Source organism: Leptonychotes weddellii, chromosome 13, assembly GCF_054177405.1.
Source record: "Leptonychotes weddellii isolate Sample4059 chromosome 13, ASM5417740v2, whole genome shotgun sequence".
NCBI lineage: Eukaryota > Metazoa > Chordata > Mammalia > Carnivora > Phocidae > Leptonychotes > Leptonychotes weddellii.
The window spans coordinates 70,084,646-70,103,805 of record NC_138381.1 but is presented as its reverse complement, the minus strand read 5'-3'; the positions used below and the strand labels follow the sequence as shown (position 1 = coordinate 70,103,805).

General features: G+C 47.8%; 1 protein-coding gene and 1 long non-coding RNA gene across 6 annotated transcripts in view; one reads left to right on the top strand and one right to left on the bottom strand.

Moving 5' to 3' along the window:
- SPRING1 (SREBF pathway regulator in golgi 1) overlaps positions 1 to 19,160 on the bottom strand; it is a 223,576-nt gene that overhangs the window by 166,559 nt on the left and 37,857 nt on the right. The window lies entirely within an intron of this gene.
- LOC145716846 (uncharacterized) lies at positions 1,803 to 12,053 on the top strand. The gene is made up of 3 exons (XR_014139785.1): positions 1,803 to 1,986; positions 7,684 to 7,752; positions 10,748 to 12,053. It is a non-coding gene; the product is annotated as an uncharacterized LOC145716846 (long non-coding RNA).

Genomic DNA, 19,160 nt, shown 5'->3' with positions numbered 1-19,160 from the left:
CCATAACCTCCAAATGCACGAGGTCCCTACCTTTCCTTTGTGGCGGGGTCCGAGTCCTCCCAGGGGCAGGGTCCAGGAGCGCCTTGTAGAGGCTTTGGCCACCGGCCCCAATCTCCATCAGCAACTCCCTCATGCAGTCTTTGATTTAGAACACTCTCATTTCCTCAAAGTCATGTAAAGTGCTATTTTAAACTTAGCTTCGAGATAAGATATCGGTATGTGTCTTTGGGGTAGAAAATTCTGGAGGCACCAGAGTTCTCTCGTGTTTCAAGATGTTCCAGTGGCCTGTATTTCTTTACCTAGAAAGTCAATCTCTGGCCCAATTCCACCCCATCCCATTGTTTGAGTTAAATGTCTAGCTCCCCACTAGGCCAAAAGCCCTCTGAGGGCAAGAGCCTCATCTCTTTTCTTCTTTGCTTTATAACTCAAGAGCCGAGCATACTGCCTGGCATACAATTAATACTCAATAAGTATGTGTTCTACAGACATGAAAGAGCAGGAGGTTTCCGGGGGACGTCTGAGTAAACAGTTCGCCCGAAATCTGGGGGGCCACCAAGGCAGGAGGGCAGAGGCAGGCTAAAAGCAGGGAGCAGCTGAACAGGTCCTGAGCCGGAGGGGAGCAGCGGCCTGCCCCTGATGTGCAAAGGCTTCCCCGTGCAACCGGAGTGGGGGGGGTGGCAAACCCCTGTGTACCAGCAGCACAGGAGGGGCTCACCCCTAATACCAATGAACGCTTGCAAATGGCTTCAGGGCTCTTCCCAACCTTTTAATCCTTTGTCAGATGTCAGAGCTCAGTTCTGGTCCAGGAACTCTGTGCAACAGTGGGACCCTGGGCTCCCCTTGCTCACCCGACTCCCCGGGAGCAGCGGCGACACACTGGGGTGACCCAGGGCCCTTCACCATCCTCACCGCACCTCCCATCCCAGATTCAACTCACCTGGAAAGCGAAGTTGCCTTATGTATCTTTCTTTGGGGTGGGGGGGGATGCCTGAAGAAGATGCCCTAATGAACTTATTTTCCTTGGTTTAAGAGTAGGGAGGTTTTTGGTCATTTTAAGGATTCCTTCTCTGTTTTACTAACTAGAAGCTTTGTTTGTTGGTTGGTTTTCCCAAAAGGTATACTTTACTAATGAATGGGGACCCCTGGCCTCCTCCTAGGAGGTGCGTGGCTTCAGCGGGTCATGAACCCCTTGTGCAGATTCACAATCTCCTAGTTTAAAAGACTGGAAATCACTGGTAGAGTAGAAGCAGCAGTGTCTTTGTCATCTGAACGCTGTGCTCCGGTGCCAGGTCAACACCTTACAGAGTCCCTGTGGGCAGACTGTTTACGTCGTGTGAAATTCTGCAGAGCGCTGTTGAGGGGTCTTACGTGGCCCACCCCATGAGCGTCTTCCTGGGCCACAAAGGTCTGAGTGCACCCCGGTTCTCTGAGAGCCCCAGCCAGCACTGCACCCCCAGGCAATTACCGTCACCACCTCTTCCCACACTCCTAACCACTGCCCGGGGTTTATACAGGGGATTTCCACCCTACAGATGAGGAAACTGAGTCAAGGAAGGTTACACAACACCCCCGATGGAGAATTGAAAGAGGTGGAGTCTTGGAAGTACAAGGAAAGAGGAAAAAAAGAAAAAGAAAGGAAGGAAGGAAGGAAGAAAGGAAGAAAGAAAGAAAGGAAGGAAGAAAGAAAGGAAGAAAGAGAGGGAAAGAAAGAAAAGAACCAAAACCAAAAACAAAATCACGCTTCTTTGTTCGCCTTCTGGAACTGAGACTTCCAACTCTCCGGAGCGAGCATTACATCGGGTTCTGGAATGTTTTTCGAGACGAAGATAGCTTTCCCATCCTGTCGTGTTTTTCGCTCTCCTCGGATTCCCACCTGCTTGTTGCTGTCTGCTGGTGTCACACCTTCTGCAAACTCGGAGCTCAGAGCAGAGTCGGGCTGGGTGAAACCGGGGCTCCATCTGCGTGCTTGCTGGGGGACGTCTGAAGGTAACTTTGTGCCGGCTCCCTTTGCCAGGAGGCTGAGAAGCCGTCTGCAGTGCCACCCGGCTCCCAGCCACTCTCGGCAGAATGAGCCGGTACCAAACCCAGCCCCTGGTGCCACTCAGCCAGATGGCAGGGGAAGCAAAACAAAAGTGACCTTGTTAGCAGAGTGTGTCTTCCCCGGGAGAAGCTATTTTTGTTGTGGTTGTGAACTGAAGTGTGTCTCGGCTGAATTTCTCCTTCCCTGCGAGGGCTGTGGAATGTTAATTTGTTCCAAAGTTCAGCATTTTGATTAGAACCAGGAGTGCCAGATTTTGTCAGAAACGGTTTGGAATGGGGTAGGCTCGTGCTCGCTGGCTCTTGCGCTCCCTCTCTCCCTCTCTCTTGGCTGCTGTACAAAGTAAATGTTGTTGCAGCAGCTGCTCTGGGGGAACAGCCCATCACAGATCAGAGCCGACGGGTGAACCGGCTCCTCCCTGGCTGCGGCCATGACCTCAGTACCACAGAGGCACCCAGACTGGGGACGGCGGCGGGGACGGGTGCGTTAGGGCACACCCTGGGCTTGCGTGGAAAGGGCAAAGAGCCCGACACAGCGCCTGGAACATGCGAGTCCTGCGTGCTGGAAAAAAGAATAAGCTCCCCAAAGGCCTAAAGCCGGCTGGGTTTTGGCAGCCCAGAGGTCATGTCCAAGGTGGTTCTGGCTTCTGAGGACCTTCTGTCTGTCTTTATGTTTGGTTCTCTTCCCTGACCCTCTTCACTCTTCTCTCTTCAATGAGTTAATGAGCCCAAGTACCATGGAACTGTATTCTGCACTACAAAACAAACACAGACAAGAGGAAAATGCCCCCAACTTCTGGCTCAATCCTGGCCCCCCGGTCCTTCCTGGAGGCAATCAGGTGCAGCTTCATCAGGGCTCGACAGTATCAAACCCACTGTTTGTCAGTCCGGCGGATAAAAAAATGGGTTTGTTTTCCTGTTTGTCTTGTAGCAAGACACAGTAGTTAGAGGCATGGACTTTGAACCCAGGATGCCGGGGCTCTGATCCCAGTCCTGTAGCAGCAACAGCACCAGTAACAGTGGTAGTAGTAGGGGCAGCTGTGTGGACGAGTTACTCAGCCTGGCTGAGTCTGCTTCATCGTGTCCAAGAGGAAGGATTCTAGTGGTTACGTCATAGGGTGGTGGGGAGGGCTGAAGGACTTAACACTGGTTGAGTGCTCAGATCAGGGGTTGGCTTTTATTGTCACTGCTCTGATTCTCTGGTCACCCGTGACATTGGGCGCATGCCCATCCACCCACCCTGCACCTTCCCTTTCAACGTAGTGTAGATGACTCCCCCCATTTCCCAGGTTCCGCACTAAGGCTGGGAAAGAACTCGGGAGCAGTGAACACTAGACTTGGGCTCCAGCCCCTGGGTGTCCCTGTGGCTTCCCAACCCGCCTCTTCAAGGTTCAGCCCAGTGTGGAGTGGCTTTTCTGTTTCTTCCAGCTGGGACAACTAAGATCCCAAGGGCAATGGGACTCCTCCAGAGACACAGGCCACTGAGGCAGCGCCAGGACTGGTACTCTATAAAGCAGCTCTCCCTCTCCAGCGTCCACCCCAACCAGCCGGTGGTAGCCTCCCAAAGAGCCGGGTTGAGGAGGATTCTGAAGTACGGCAGAGCTCATGGGGAAAGAGGTGCTCGGCCGTGAGCACACGAGGGTGGTGGTGGTGTCTGCCATCCCCGTGCTCCAGCACCCCCACCCCCAACTCCCTGCCCCTCCACCCCTCACTCCACCACTCTTTTGCCTGCCGGGGAGTAATGCCTTCACTGACAGTAAGGAAAAGAACCTCCATTACACCCAGACTGCTCAGCCCACATTTCTGGGCCTCTTTCTTCCTCCACCTGATCTGATAGGGGCCTTGGTTTGCGGTTCTGAAGGGCTAAGCAGCCTGTGGAGCAGTCTTTTCCAAGAGGAAATGCTGGATGCCCTGGGGCTGCCTCCCTCCACTTAGTGGCCACTGTGAAAGCCTGGCAGGCGCAGGTCAAGTGGGTATTCAGAAACACGGCAGCACAACCCCGAGGCAACAATTGTTTAAGAGCACTCGTAAGCCTGCAGCTAGACCCGGCTCTCCAAGAGGCCTATATACCCTTGCTGCCGGATCAATACTTGGGAGGGGAGGGGCAGATGTGCACACCATGTACACAGAGGCGGCTCCAGAGGAGCCTGGCCAGCCTCCCTCTCCCTCTCCTTTCCCCTCGCTGGCCAGGGCTGCTGCGGACGGCGCTGCTGCAGTCTGCCATCTGCCATCGCAAACATCTGTGCTTGCTGCCTTCCACGCCGAAGGGCTGTCTGTCCTTCCTTCCCCACCTCCCTCTAGCTGCTCCTCCTCCCCCCTCCCCCGAGATGGCCATCCAGATGGGTGTGTGGACTGTAGGCAGATGTTCGGGATGCTTCCCTGCCTGTCCAGATATGGGGCAGCCGACACCTCCTCATCAGGACCTGGGCAGCTGGATCTGCAAGCCTCCAACGGCTCACAGGTGTGCCCTGCTTTAAGAAAACCCAGTAAGAACAGAATCCAATATCTGGAAAGAGGACACCTGTGGGCAAGGTGTCTCTACATTGCAGAGTGACCATTCTAACCAATTAGATGATTTCTTTTCTCTGTTGGTTCTAGGTTTTTAACCAGAATAAGAGGAGTACATATTAGATCACCCAGGAGCTTTTCCAACATTCACCTGGCCAGTCCCCATGTTTCCTATTCCCAAACAAACCAGATCTGGGGAGGAGAGTTAGTTGAAAGACATCACTAGGGCCCAGATGATGCTGACAGATGCCCTCTTTCACTACTACCACTGCTACCCTTGTGCATTTCAGCTTTGGTATAAAAATCAGTAATTACCTACAGAATGGGGTAGGACAGTCTCTTCAACAAGTGATGCTGGTGAAACTGGACAGCTACATGCAAAAGTATGAAGCTGAAACCCTACCTCACACCATATACAAAAATTAACTTAACACGGATTAAAGACCTAAATGTAAGCCCCAAAACTATAAAACTCCTAGAAGAAAACACAAGGGAAAAGCTTCCAGACATTGGATTTGGCAGTGATTTCATGGATATGACACCAAAGCAACAAAAGCAAAAATAGGCAAATGGGACTACATCACACTTAAAAACTTCTGTGTATCAAGGGAAACGATCAAGAAAGTGAAAAGCCAACCTACAGAATGGGAGAAAATATTTGCAAATCATGTATCTGATAAGGGGTTAATATCCAGAATATACAAGGAACTCCTACAACTCAACAACCAAATAACCCAAATAACCAGATTTCAAAATGGGCAAAAGACTTGAATAGAAAATTCTCCGAAAAAGACATATAGATGGCCAAAAAGCGTATCAAAACATGCCCAACATCACTAATCATAAGAGAAATGCAAATCAAAACTACAGTGAGGTGTCATCTCACACCCATTAGGATGGCCGTTATCAGAAGAACAGAAAAGAACAGGTGTTGGCAAGAATGCAGAACCCTCGCACACTATTGGTGGGAATGTAAAATGGTGCAGCCATTATGAAAATGAAAAGCCAGTGTGGGGATTCCTCACAAAATTAAAAACAGAACTACCATATGATCCAGCAATCCTACTTCTGGGTATATATCCAAAGAAACTGAAATCAGGACTTCAAAGAGATATCCACTTCTGTGCATGTCTGCACTACTGATGCATGTTTTTGTGGACTGACCATTTGTTCTTAGAGATGATCTAAACAGACCTTCAGAGGCTAGGAGAATTCTACTGAGGCACCAGGCAGCATGCTATTATATTTTATAAACAAGGATACAAGGCGTACATATTAAGCTAGCAAGGCCTGGAAGACTAGTTCTGGAAGATCCCCTGAGAAACAGGGTTCCATGGTCAGATGAGTTGGGGAAATTCCATATTAAAGAGAACTAAAGAGGTTTCTAAACATGGGATGTCTTTTAAAGGCCGAAGTACGTGGTCACTCTCAAAACATGGAAAGAGTATGCATCATTCCTCAGACTCATTTAATGTTACAACTCTTCTGGATCCCTCCTTTGAGGAAGATTTTGCAGTAACTCCAGGTAAATGACGAGCTAGAAGAATTTTGCATGAATTCATCCTGGGAGGGGTTAGAGAGAGCTGGAGGCTGGCAGAGGTATGTAGGTCCTCCCTTTTCATTCTGTCACTCATTCATTCATTCAACACACACTGTTAAATGTATATTAAGAGCCAGGCCTTGTTAAAGATACTGATGATATGAAGATGGGGGAGAATGGGCTGCACCTTCAACCTCACGTAGGCCAGGAAAATCTGAATGTTAGAAGCCCCACCAAACTGACTTAAGTCAAAAAAGTGGAAGTTATGGGCTCAAATGTTTGAAAAGTCTAGGAAATGGGTGGGAAGGTGAAACGAGAAATTATTACAAAGGCCCAAGAAACAGATGACGAGGGCCTGAGGCAGCAGAGGGAGGATGGGATCCAAGAAATATTTCACCTATGAAATACTGGATTTGTCCAATCAACCAATACATGACCCTCCAATGCTATTTTATCCCGGGTGCTGTGGGGATACAGAGCAAATAAACACAAGACATGGTCCAGAGCCTGCAGGAGTTTATATCTAGTTGATCCACTAATTATCAACTATCTCCCAACAAGGCTAATGGATTTTGTCGGAAAATGAAAATGGCACCCAGACCCAGGTGTACGGAGTACAGAAAGGGGACAGAAAAGACTGGCCACCTCCTCCTATGCCCATTGTCACAACATGTGCTACCTTGGGGACCCAAATACCGGGTGACAGATTGAAACACTACTGCATCTTTTTCTCCCACGATAAGCGGAATAATCCCAGCATAAGAGAGGAAGGAAATCAAACAAAACAGGAACAAGGGTGGGGTGGGGTTAAACAAGCCAAAGAGGACAACAAATTAGAAGATGCCGTAGCCCCTGCCAAGTTCCGCTGTGCCAAAAGGAAAGAATCTGCCCCAGGAGTCAGGTATGACCACAGGCATTCGGAAGGATGAATGAATTCCTCAGCATGCTTTAGGAACTGAGGCTCCCTAAAATAGCTTTCTGGCCCCCCCTCCATCACTTCCTCACCCCTCAAATTAAACAGCAGCCAACAATGATGTGAACCATGAGTGCAGCTCAGGGGTACATACACATGTAGAGGAAAGAGGGTGGAGTCAGGGGTGAAATTCAAGGTTGATGTTTTATTAGTTTCTTCCCGGAATCTGTGGGTCTTGGGGTTGCAGACTGAGGCCAAATGTTCCCTTTGAGCATTCTGGGCTGTGTGATTATTATATGCATTCGTGTGGGGGTTGGGGACAGCAGGCTGGCTGGAGAGTGTGTCCTTTACTTGCAAGCACTGGGAGGCTTTTTCCAGGAGGCTTTGGAAACCCAGTCCTATAGAATGCAACTCCTATTGATATCCTCAGGAGTCATTCAACACCTGCTATGCAATGATTTCCCACTGCTCTGGAGTAAAGGTTATGATTCTTTGTGGCCCATACGGTCCTGCTTTCTCTCTAGCTTCACTTTATGCATGCTTCTCCTTGTTCTCTGAACCACACCTCACTGATGCTCTTTAAGTGATAGTTCCTTCTACCACAGGGCTTTTGCATATGTTATGCCCATTGTCTAGACTTCATTTCACACCTAGTTCACTGAACTAACTCCTGTTTATTTTTCAGATCTCAACTCAGTTGTCTCCTCTTCAGGGATGCCTTTTCCAGGGCCAACTTCTCCATTACACACAGCAGGTACTGTTTGTTGGGGTCCACAATAACCTTTAGAAGCCACGGAAAAAAATGTCGAATTTCTTTGAAAATCAGAAGAACAAAGTGACAATAATAATGACTATGTAATGATGAATCTAACCTGGACTTATACTAACGCAGTTTATGTAAAAGGTAATTTTTTTAATGAGAAAAGGGCCCACCAAGGCAATGAATAACTGGCCCCTAGTCCTCTCAAGCTCCCAGCAGCACTAGCCAGGTCTCCCCATCAAATGCTTTCCTTGTGCCCTGAACTCTTCCATCAAAGCACTTGTCGCAGTTGTCATTAAGTACGTGTCCTCTAAACTACAAGCTCCATGAGAGCAAGGACCACATCAGACAGGTCTCCAGCCAGCATCATAACACAGCGCCTGGCTCGTCGCACTTGCTCAGTAGATACCGCTGCAGGTGTGGCTGAGTGGAGGCAGTCCACCTGCATGGCTCGGCCACGTTCTAAGCAAGAACATTCACTCCATGTGCTCTTAACCACCGGGCTGTCTTGCAGGTCCGGGGGGAGGGGACAGGACGGGAAGCGAGAGGAAAGACTCACAGTGGACATGGGGGAAGCAACAGTGCCAAACTTCTCCCCTTGGGGAGCAGCGTGGGAGGGGCAGGCAGGGACGGAGCATAAACAAACATTTCCTTGTCTGGTAGGTCATTTTGTAATTATGTGCAGGTCAAGCACTTCAGACTCCCGGAAGTCAGACAATATCTGCTTCCAGAGGCCATTAATGGTCAAGGGCCCCCGGAGTGAAGAGGGACTTTCATTAGAAGGTCTTGTCCTACTCAGGCAGGAAGCGTGCTAAGTGACAGTCCGGAGTGAAACAACGGAGCGGGCGGGGTAAGCCGTAGGAAGGGGCACTGACCTCAGAGTTCAGAGAAGGAGGAACAAAAACATATGAAGTCGGGAACAGGCCAAGTGCTGGGCAAGGTGCTGGGGGGTGGGGAGGGAAGCTGGCAAGAGGGATGGGGAGAGGTGCCTTTCTCCACAGGACACCCTCCATGGAGGGAAAACTCGCACAGCCAGCGAGCGAGAGGACAACAGGAGGCCACTAAGAGGAAGCAGAGGAGGCTGTTGTCAGAAGCGGGGCTTGTCTTGCTCCCTGGCTGCCCTCCTTCACTCGCACTCAGAGAGATGGCGGGGGCTTTTAGTTCACCCTGACGGCCGGGTTGCAGTGCTCTGGGAGGGATGGGGTTGGAGGGTGAAAAGGGTGAAGGCGAGGCCTGATGGACAGCCAAAGAGAAAACTTACCCCCCGACACACACAAACACACACACAACCTCCAACTGGTAGCAAACAGGATGGACCAGTGGCCGCGTGCCAAGATCCTCTGGGTTCACATGTGACTCGGGCCTGGTGGCACAGCGGCCCCGGCTTCCCCTCGCAGGAACTGGGCAGATTATGGGAAGAGGCACCAGCATTCTTAAAATTCCCCTGTCCTCACAGACCTAAAATTAACCTGACTGTTTATAGTGCTCAATATGGATTTGGAACACAATATTAGTAAATAACATAATAATGGTCCAGTGACCCAATATCTGAACTGCAGTTATATTTGCCTACGGCAACCAACTGCCAATGCATTTCATAGGTCATAATTATCATCGCCGTCCTTTGTATTTGAGGATGACAGTGACACTGTCCCTGTATGTGGCAAAGGTCACCAAAAGAATGAATCATATAATCTTTTTCCTTAAATGGCTTCTTGAGCTATCGTTCACATGCCATACAATTCAATGGTTTTTGGTATATTCACAGGGTTGTGCAACCATCACCACAATCTAATTTTAGAACATTTTTGTCTCCCCTAAAAGAAACCCCATACCAACAGCAGTTAAACCCAAGTTCCCTTTTCCTCCATCCCCTGGAAACCACTAATCTCCTTTCTGTCTCTATGGCTTTGCTTCTTCTATATACTTCATATAAATAGAACCACACAATGTGGTCTTTTGGAGCTGGCTGCTCTCGCTTAGCATAATGTGTTCAAGGTCCATCCATGTTGGAGCATTGCTCAGTGCCACATCATTCTCATTGCTAAATATTCTGTTGTAGGGACACGCCACATTTTGCTTATCCATTCATCACGGGTAGACATTTGGGTAGTTTCCACCTTTGGGCTATTGTGAAGAGTGGTGGTGGGAACATGGGTGTGCTCAATCAGGTAACATCTAAAATTGCAACTGTACTGATTCACCCATGACTTCAAACCCTCTCTATCTTTCTTTGGACATAAGAGTGTATGAAAACATACTTTACTTTCAATCTTATCTTTTCCGAAAAGGCAGTTTATGTGGCGGGATCATGGTAGCCTATGGGTTGGAACAGGGGACTTCATGAAGAGACAATACTTTAACGATTTGGACAAAGGAAACTGCGGAGCTAGGCAGTCTTTTTCATGTGACAACTCTGCAGTGTGTGTTAATTTGCATATATGCACCCTAATGGGACAGGCCACATGCAGAGGTTGCAAACCTGGGACCTAGAGGTCAAATCCATCCCCACAGGCATGCTGTGATGGGCCAGCATATGATCTTCCCATTATTTTAACCAGCATTAAAAAAAAAAAAGGATAAAAATCTTTAATAATAATAAAAACTTTTGAAAAATCAAAAAGGATAAAAATATTGAAGATGTAGGAGCTCTAGCCCCATGAGTAGTTGCCCTTTGAGATGGGGCCACCCTCTCCCAGTTGCCAAGACCCCACGGCCCCCTCTCATCCCCCTGGTTCTAAGGCTTGGCGGTCAGTTATCATTCACATCTGGTGTTTTTCCGTGATGAAGAACCAGTTCTCTGTAGCCAGGCTTCCACCAAATGTGAGTAAATCTAGCTGAGCAAGTTTTGGGACAAATGGAGAAAGCATATTTCTTTGTGGAGAAAAAAGTATTCCTATATGTTTTAATATGCACAACCATATACCTACTACTCACAGACATATTGTGCATCTCTCCTGAACGATGCCTGTCTATTCTCTCCCTACAGGTGCAGGCGTTTACAGTACTTGGCCTACAATCTTCCCACGTGTGTTTGCAGCCTCTCTCTCAGAGTGAATCTTCATTTCTGTGAGGACCATCCTTGTAACTTCTTTAATAGCCAACCGCCCACCCCCGCCCCCCCGGGTCCCTACAGCATCTACTATGGGACTATTGACCAAAGACGCCTCAGTATGTGATAGGCTGTCAATTCCAATGAAATCTTTGAAGATGATAACAGGTACTTTTATTAAGCACTTGCTGTGTACCTGGCTCTGTTCTAAGCTCCTAGGTACTCAGGTACTTAGGTCCTTAGGTTTTCACCTACCCCATGAAGTGACAAGCAAGGTATGTAAGTTGCCCAAAGTCACCCAGTAAATGGCAGAGCTGGGGTTTGAAGTCAGGTGGTCAGATTCTGGAAACCATCCTCTCAGTCACTAGTCTACATGCCATTCTAGATTGATTTGTCTTTGGTGTAAGGTCTCTTGTGTAACTTAGTGGGAGAAACTAAGGCATGAAAGAGACCCAAGTCCCAGGATCAAATAAAGCCTGAGTGCCCAGGACTTTATTCCAAATGAGCCAGAAGTGAATTCCCCAGTCTGTTTTATGTAGGTACCTGATGCTACCTGACACAGACCTTCCCCCATTCCAAGCCCATCTTTTATTTTTCCAAGTGTCCAAGATTTGGGGATAGCAGCGAACATTTTAGGGGGGGTACAAGAACCTACCCAGAAAAAATGTTTAGAAAGCTTCCTTTTCTCACTACAAGTTAAAAAAGAAAAAAACAAAACAAAACTGTGTCCCACAAGGAAATCAACTGTAATTCTTACAACTTAAATTCATTACAGGCTGGACACATCTAAGACATAATAACAGTAGCAAAGAGGTGGCTGATAGTTTCAACTTTCCACCTGCAGAGCACCCACTTTTCCATTTATTCTAGAAACCTCTTGAAACAGCTCATGGAGGTAGGCACTGTGATCACAGATGGGGACGGTCTGGCTCAGAAAGGTGAAGGAATGAGCTCAAGGTCCCAGAGTCACACGCACCCAAGCAGCAGCATAGAGGGGGGCAGAAATAGCTCATTCCGTACAACAGGCCAGTTAGCAAGCTGCTGGGGCCCAGGAGAAGCACTGCAATATGGAGACAAGTCAGATATGCCTCTCTCCCTCTGGTGACTGGGGCTCTGTGCTTGGCTCACCCCCATGTCTCCAGGTGCCCCAGGCTGGCTGCTCTGGGTCCTGGCAGCCCCTGGCAGCCAAGGCCCTAACCAGCTGCAGCCCCAGTCCTCCCTTTGAGAGCACTCCCTACCAGTGCCCAGCCTCCTGCCAAGTGGCTGCCCCAGCCCCATGAAGCCTGGGCACCAAGGAGTCTAAACAGTTTCCCCTCAAAGCCAAAAATTTAAGCTGGATCCCTCTATCACTCCTTACACAAAAATAAATTCTAAATGGATTAATGTTCAATTTAAAAATTAAAGCCATAAAAGGCTAGGGAGAAAAAAAATTGGTCATTAAAAATATATATAATCATGGAGAGGAAAAGGCAAACACAAAACCCAAAGCCATAAAGAAAAGATTAATATATCTAACTACATAGAAATTAAAATCTCCCATATGGTGAAAAAAATTACAAATGCAAACAATAAACCTAAAAAATATTTGTAACGCATTTCTTTAGTATTCAAAGAGCTCTTATATGTCTCTATAAAAAAGACAAAGCCAAAACACAAAATGTACAAAGGACACAAAAACCAGTTCATAAAAGAAATATAAGTGGCCAATAAACACATGAAAAAAATGCGCTTATAATGCACGTGAATTAAAACGAGCCAGTTTTTCAGCAGTCAGATTGGCAAAGATTAAACAGGTTGATGATGCCCAGGATGGGTGAGGATGTGGGATCGGCACTTTCATGCATTCTTGGGGAGGACAAACTGGTGCAGTGATTTGGAGTCCAATTTAGTGGTATCTAGTGAAATATTAAAGGATGCATACCCAGGGACTAGAATAAATGACTAGAAGTCCACTTCTTCTACAGAGACGTTTGCTCAAGCACTCCACAATGTACATATGAGGATGCTTCACCTGCAGTAGCATTTGTAAAAGATAAGACACAACCAAATAACCACCAATAGGCAAATGATGAAGCAACTAAAATTAAGTATTCTCTAGCCACATGAAAGAAGAAAGAAGTCTGTATGTGCTGATCTGTAAAGATATCCAGTGAGTGCAAACAAAACAAAACAACAAACAAACAAAACCAAGCAATACCCAGAACATCGTCAGACTAGCTCTGACTACCGGTGGCATCTCCTCTCCTGCCTTATTCCAGTTCCAGCCCAAGGTCAGGGATAACTCACTAACTGAATGACCTTCAGTAAGTTACTTAATCTCTCTGTGCCTCAGTTTCCTCCCCAGAGAATGGAGACCGTAACAGTGTCCCTGTCATAACATCCAACGGAACAAAGCCCAGAAAGCACTTAGAAGAATTCATGGTACCTGGTAACCACTATCTAAACACTGGGCTTTTAAAAATTATCATGACGTAAAAGAGCAAGAAGTGGAACAGTGTTGATAGCATGCTTTTGTTCTTCAAGGAAAAAGGGAAATAACATGTTCCAGTACCCGTCTGCATGCGCATCAACCACTTCTGCCTAAACACAAGGAAATGATGACTTTGTAACACACAGAGGCTGGGGGCAGCAGTGGGAGAGAGAAAAGCCCTTCCGAATGTTGAACCATTTTATATAGACATAAAAAAACACAAAATTTCAGGAAAGCTGTACAAGAAATGGTTACAGTGGTTACATCTGGGAGTGAGGAGTCAGAAGACTTCTACTTTCATTCCTTTTCTCATGCCACTTAATTTTTTTTTACGCTTATATGCCTACGTGAGCTTTATAGCAAAAACAGAAAAAGCTTATCTGAGCTAAAAAAGACAAGGAAAAGAAAAAGGCTTCCTTCCCAGCTCCCGTGCGAGACTCGAGCAGCCGCCATACTGGAGGCTGGGCCAGAAGGGGGGTGGACAGCACTTGAATCGGATAAGCAGCCGTGGTTCTGGGCTGCAGTCCGGCACTGGGTATTTCTCCGATCCATCTCCCATCCGTAATGGAATCAATATCCACTTAAAAACCTCTGCTAGTTTCCCACTGCCTACAGGAAAAAGGTCCAAACTCCGTAACACTGCATGCAAAGTCCTTTGCAGTCCGTCCCCTCACCCTCTGCAGCTTCATCCTGTATGTTGGGGTCATACCAAGCAGTGTGCCACTGGGGGAATGTGTGGGGGATGGGGAGGAGACAGGCAGACCTGGTGGGAAATCTCAGTTCGCCACTCGTTAGCCTTGACCTTGGCCAAGCAATGCAGTCTCTCCCAACACCACCTGAAGAGCGAGGATAATACCACTGAGTCTTTGCAGGATGCTGGAGGAATCAGTAAGATGATGTACGTTAGAGCAGTGAGCATACTGTGCTGTACATAATATGGCATATAATTATCCAGTGATGCTGTTTGATGGTTCCAGCAACTTTTATGTCACCTCTTTCAGTTTAGGTAGAAGCTCTTCCTTCCAGTCCTTAATCTCCTTCCTCCTTTTCTGCCTGGCACACATCTCCTGAAGGCTTTCCTCACTCCCTCTTTGCATTCCCAGAGTCTTAATTCACTCGCCCCTGGTGGCACACACCACTTTGTATTATAATTATGCTACAGGAGGGCTTGGGTGGTGTCTTCATTATCACTTAGTGCAAATCTGGACAGAGTAGGTGCTCAGTAAATGGTTCTGAACCAATACACTGGCTCGCCTACCCTCAATGAACCTCTGGGCACGAACTTTATCATGTTCGTGTAGAGAAGGGGCTTAACTGAGAAAAAGAAAATATGTTTCCAATTCAAGGAAGCAGACAAGCACTGCAGTGGACTCCCAGCTCCCAGTGGCTGGTCTTTTGTCTAAAAGAAAGTCACACAGACCTCTGCCATGGGTTTCATAATGCTGTGCCATTTCTTACTTAGGAGACTTCCCTTTAATGCGAACCTGTTTGCATACAATGTAACCCCCGGGCACAATAACGCCGCCTTCTCTTTCAAATGAAATGTTTACGATGAAATGGAAAGGCAACAGGAACCTTTTGCTTTCTAATTACCGATGCGGGAAGGCACTAGCACCTGAGAAATATCAACCTTGCTCTCTTCCTGTCTTCGACCCCGGAAAATGTCAGAACAGATGTTTCCAAATTGTGTATAAAAATAAACAAACCAACGATAAAGGGCTCCCTGGCTGGCCCCCACATGCCCGGCGTCACCCTGCAGTGCAGTTTGATGGCCGTGGGGGGAAATCCTTGAAACGAGAGGTCCACATGGGAGCAGTGCTTCGCTTCGCTGCATCTGCGACGGCCGAGCGGGTGGGGAGGGAGGGGGCCCTGAGCCTGGGGGACGGGGAGGGAGGCAGGCATGGCTGGATCTGGGTCCCCGCTGTCAAACAGTGGAAGAATGGGGGTGGGGGGGAGGAAGGAGGAAAGGAAAAGCATTGGACAAGAAGGAAGCTGCATTTACCTAGCAGCTCCCTACGTGCCTAGTGCTGTGCTCTGGCTTTTGTATCTATGATCTCGTTTCATCCCATTTCAAGACCACACACACACACATACACACACACACCCACACGTGCGTCTCTGGACAGCTCTTTCCCTCTCAGGCTGCCCTAGATAGCCACGTGAATCAGATTTCAACTTCATAATAACGGAGAGGCACTCTGTCATTCACCCCGTCGCACATGCAGAATTCTGGGGGTGGCCCTGGCCCAGCGGCACACATAAAGAGGCCACGTGTGGTTGTGCCAGGGAAGTCCTTATATGCCCTGGGTTCTCAGAGTCAGCAGAACTAGATTTCAGGGCCCTCTTTCCTTTAAAAATATATATCCATCCACTTTAGTGCAGCAGAAGCTCTGATCCCAAGCACATCTGTGCAGCAACAGTGTTCTGGGCAAGCACACACTGCCCCCACTCCTCTTTAAAGACAGAATGACTCACCCACATAAGCAGGACAGACACTCCATGTTTGCTTGGGGCGGGGGGGGGGGCGGCTTTCTCTGGTGGGGAAAAACCAAAGTTTATGTATAATTGATACAAGATGTCATTTTTTGGATCAGATAAAAGATTTTCTGGTCTTCATCCTGCTAAAGAGACTTTCTATAAATTTCTTTTTATAGAATAAGTGCTCAGTAATCAGAAAGGAATCCAATTTCAGATAAGCCCATGCTTTAAAACAGAATCTTGGGCACACTCCTCTCCCTCCAACATGGGATGGATCCCACCTTTGGAACACTCTGAACACTCTGCATCTTTCTGGAGATTTCCCTGACCCTTGTTTGCCTCACTTTCTCCTATCTGTAAAATGGAGCCATGCTACCTACCATTCATGAAAAGATTTCAAGGAAATCTGAGGCTCTTAAAGAAGCTCTCGAATATCCTGGGCTTGGAATTCTCATGACCATAGCCTGTTTCATCTTCAAAGCATGATGGCATTAACGAGATCTGCCTAATTACATTGCAGAGCAAGGGCTTGCCTTTACGTCGCCTGCATGTGACAGAAACTGGGGTGGTCATTTGTCAAAAAAACGTTCCCATGCCTGGGAGATAGATACATAAACTTTCAGTCTTATCTGATTATCAGTGAAGGCTTTGTGTGTGCAGTGTGTGTTTTAAAGGTCTAAATACTGGGTGCACGACAAAAGAACGGTTCCTCTTTGCAGTATCTGTCATGGGTTTCCAGGCAAGATATTATTTCTGATAAACAGATATGGACAATAGATAATGTCTATATTAATAGCACTAAAACACAGTCCTCTCCTGCAGCTCACCCAAGACAAGGACAGCGGCGTATAAAGAGGCAGACGCCAGACAAGAGACTTTTTTCTTGTGACAGTTTGAGCTCCCCTGCTGCAATTAACTTTTTCTCCCCCTCCTTCTCCTCCTTCATCTCATGCAACACGGTTCAGAAAAAGGGGGCCTGTATTTTCCTCCTGCTGATGGAAGTTGATTAGCAGTCAGGTGGAGTGATGCTCAGGGGACAACACAGCGGATTAATTAAATCACTTCTACTGGCTAAGTGGTGACACTTTGATTTATAGCAGAACTCACTCAGCCAGACAGCAGCTTTTCTTGCATGCCGAAGGAAGAAGGGCCAAAGTGGCCACTGGTTGGAGGCCGAGGGCTTTGCAAACTTTAAAGACAAGCATCCTAGTCATTAAGGCAGAGGACCCCGCTGGGCTCCTCTCTTCCGGGCGGGGAGGCCCACAGGCTCAGGACAGGAACCAGACAGAAGGGAGCCGCTGAGCCTGGCCGGCAAGCTGATGAGGAGCCAGAGGACCCATTTCAGAACACATAGAACTCTCTTACACCCCTGCAGAAAAGCGGGCTTGAGACGGCAGGATTTTCTCCATGTCTGTTGGGTTTAAGTAATCTCGATGCCCCATGTGGGGCTCGAACTCACAACTCCGAGATCAAGAGTCGCACGCTCCACTGACAGAGCCAGCCAGGCGCCCCTCCAGGTCTGTCTTTACTGAACTGCTTGTTGGTATCACACCTTGGCTCACCCTCAAGCAACAGCCCCGTGATGGTCCTATTGTATGGACTCAGGGGTATCTGTGGCTCTTCTCCATTGCTGCACGGGGTCTTCTCAGTGAGGAGCCCTCAGACCAAAATGCACGTGACAGCTGTGCTTCTGGTGGCATGTTTTCTATTATGAGGTGGCTCCAGCTGTGGCTAATCCTATTTCGCTCTTTGCTTTGGCTGCTAAGAAGCTCAGAGCTGAACATGCAGCCCAAACTGCATGCCCTCACACACGTTCTGTGTAGGAACTCTTTATGGATCCATGCTTACGTCTCTCCCAACTCCTCTTTACCTGGAAAACTCCTGCTTCTCTTATCATGCGATGTTTGGGGGGGAAGCCATCTCCAATTCCCTCAGGAATGAGGCTGAATAAGATAGTAGTGAAAACCTGAGGTTTTAGGACATACCGAGCAAGCCCTGGTTCTCGGATAACCTCTTCAGAGTAGGGTGCTTGTTAAGATACAAATTCCTGAATCCCACTCCAGACCTTCTGACCCAAAACACCTCAAGACAGGACCCAGGAATCTTCATTTTTAACAGATTCCCTGAGCAATCCTGGAACTCACCAATATTTGAGAGCAATCATTTTTTAGAGTCAGACAGCCCTAAAACCCAATCTCAGTTCCACTAATTAATAGCATGTTAGGCCACGTGAGGTTCCTCATCTCGCCAGGCTTCCTTTTCTCAACCATCAGACGGCACTGGTGAGAATTAAACTAGACGTTGGTAGGTAAGTCAACACCTAACAGGGTTGACGGGCAACCTGTAAGATTCAATGCACACTAGACAACCCAGAGGTCGGTGGTGTACACACACGATGGAATACTATTCAGCCTTACAAAGCAAGGATGTTCTGACACAGATTCCAGCGTGGATGAATCTTGAGGACATTATGCTGAGTGAAAGAAATCACACACTGAAGGACAAATACTGTATGATTCCAATTGTATGAGGTACCCGGAGTCATCAAGTCCACAGAAGCAGAAAGTGGAAGGGTGAGTGCCCGGGGACCAGGGGAGGGGGCAACGGGGAGTAAGTGCTTCACGGGGTCAGAGTGTCAGTTTGGGAAGATGAAAAGTTCTGGAGATGGATAGTGGTGATGGCTGCATCATGTCGTGAATGGGTTGAAAGCCAGTGTATGTTTAAAAGTGGCTAAAATAGTAAATTTTATGTTAAGTACATTTTACCACAATAAAAAATAAAAATTAAAATAAAAACACACCACCACCACTACACTGAATTAATTTTGGACGCCTCTGCCCCTTTGCCCCTTCAAGTCCCCTCCAGTCAGTTTAGAGCAGAGCATGTGGCTGAGGTGCGGGGCGGGGGGGGAGGGGGGGGCGGGTAAGAAAGGAGACAGAAGTGACAGGAACTGGCCCTCTCCGGGCTCCTTCCTAACTCAGGAGTCCGAAAACTCCCCACGGTGCCACAGAACGCTTATTCCAGCCGTGGAGGAAGCTGACGTAACATCAAATATTAAAAGGGTAGAGGAACCAGCATAGTTTTCCATATAAATGACTCTACGAACATATATGAAGATTGCTTTTAAAATTCAAATATAATTATTTTTTAAAAGGCATCCTGTGCGCGGTCTCGCTCCCAACAATGACACTGCCGGGCTGTTGTCATGCTCCAGTGAGGTGCCTGTTGGCAGCCAGCCCAAAGCACTTTGTAACATGCCCTCCGATCCTACGTGAAAACTGATCAAAGAACTGGCACCGGCAAAGACAGGACTGAAATCAGCTCTCAAAGGGGTGGGGCTAGGCTATTGTCCCTCTTTGTGGGAACAGCTGCTTAACGGGGAATTGGAGCAGCGTGATTATA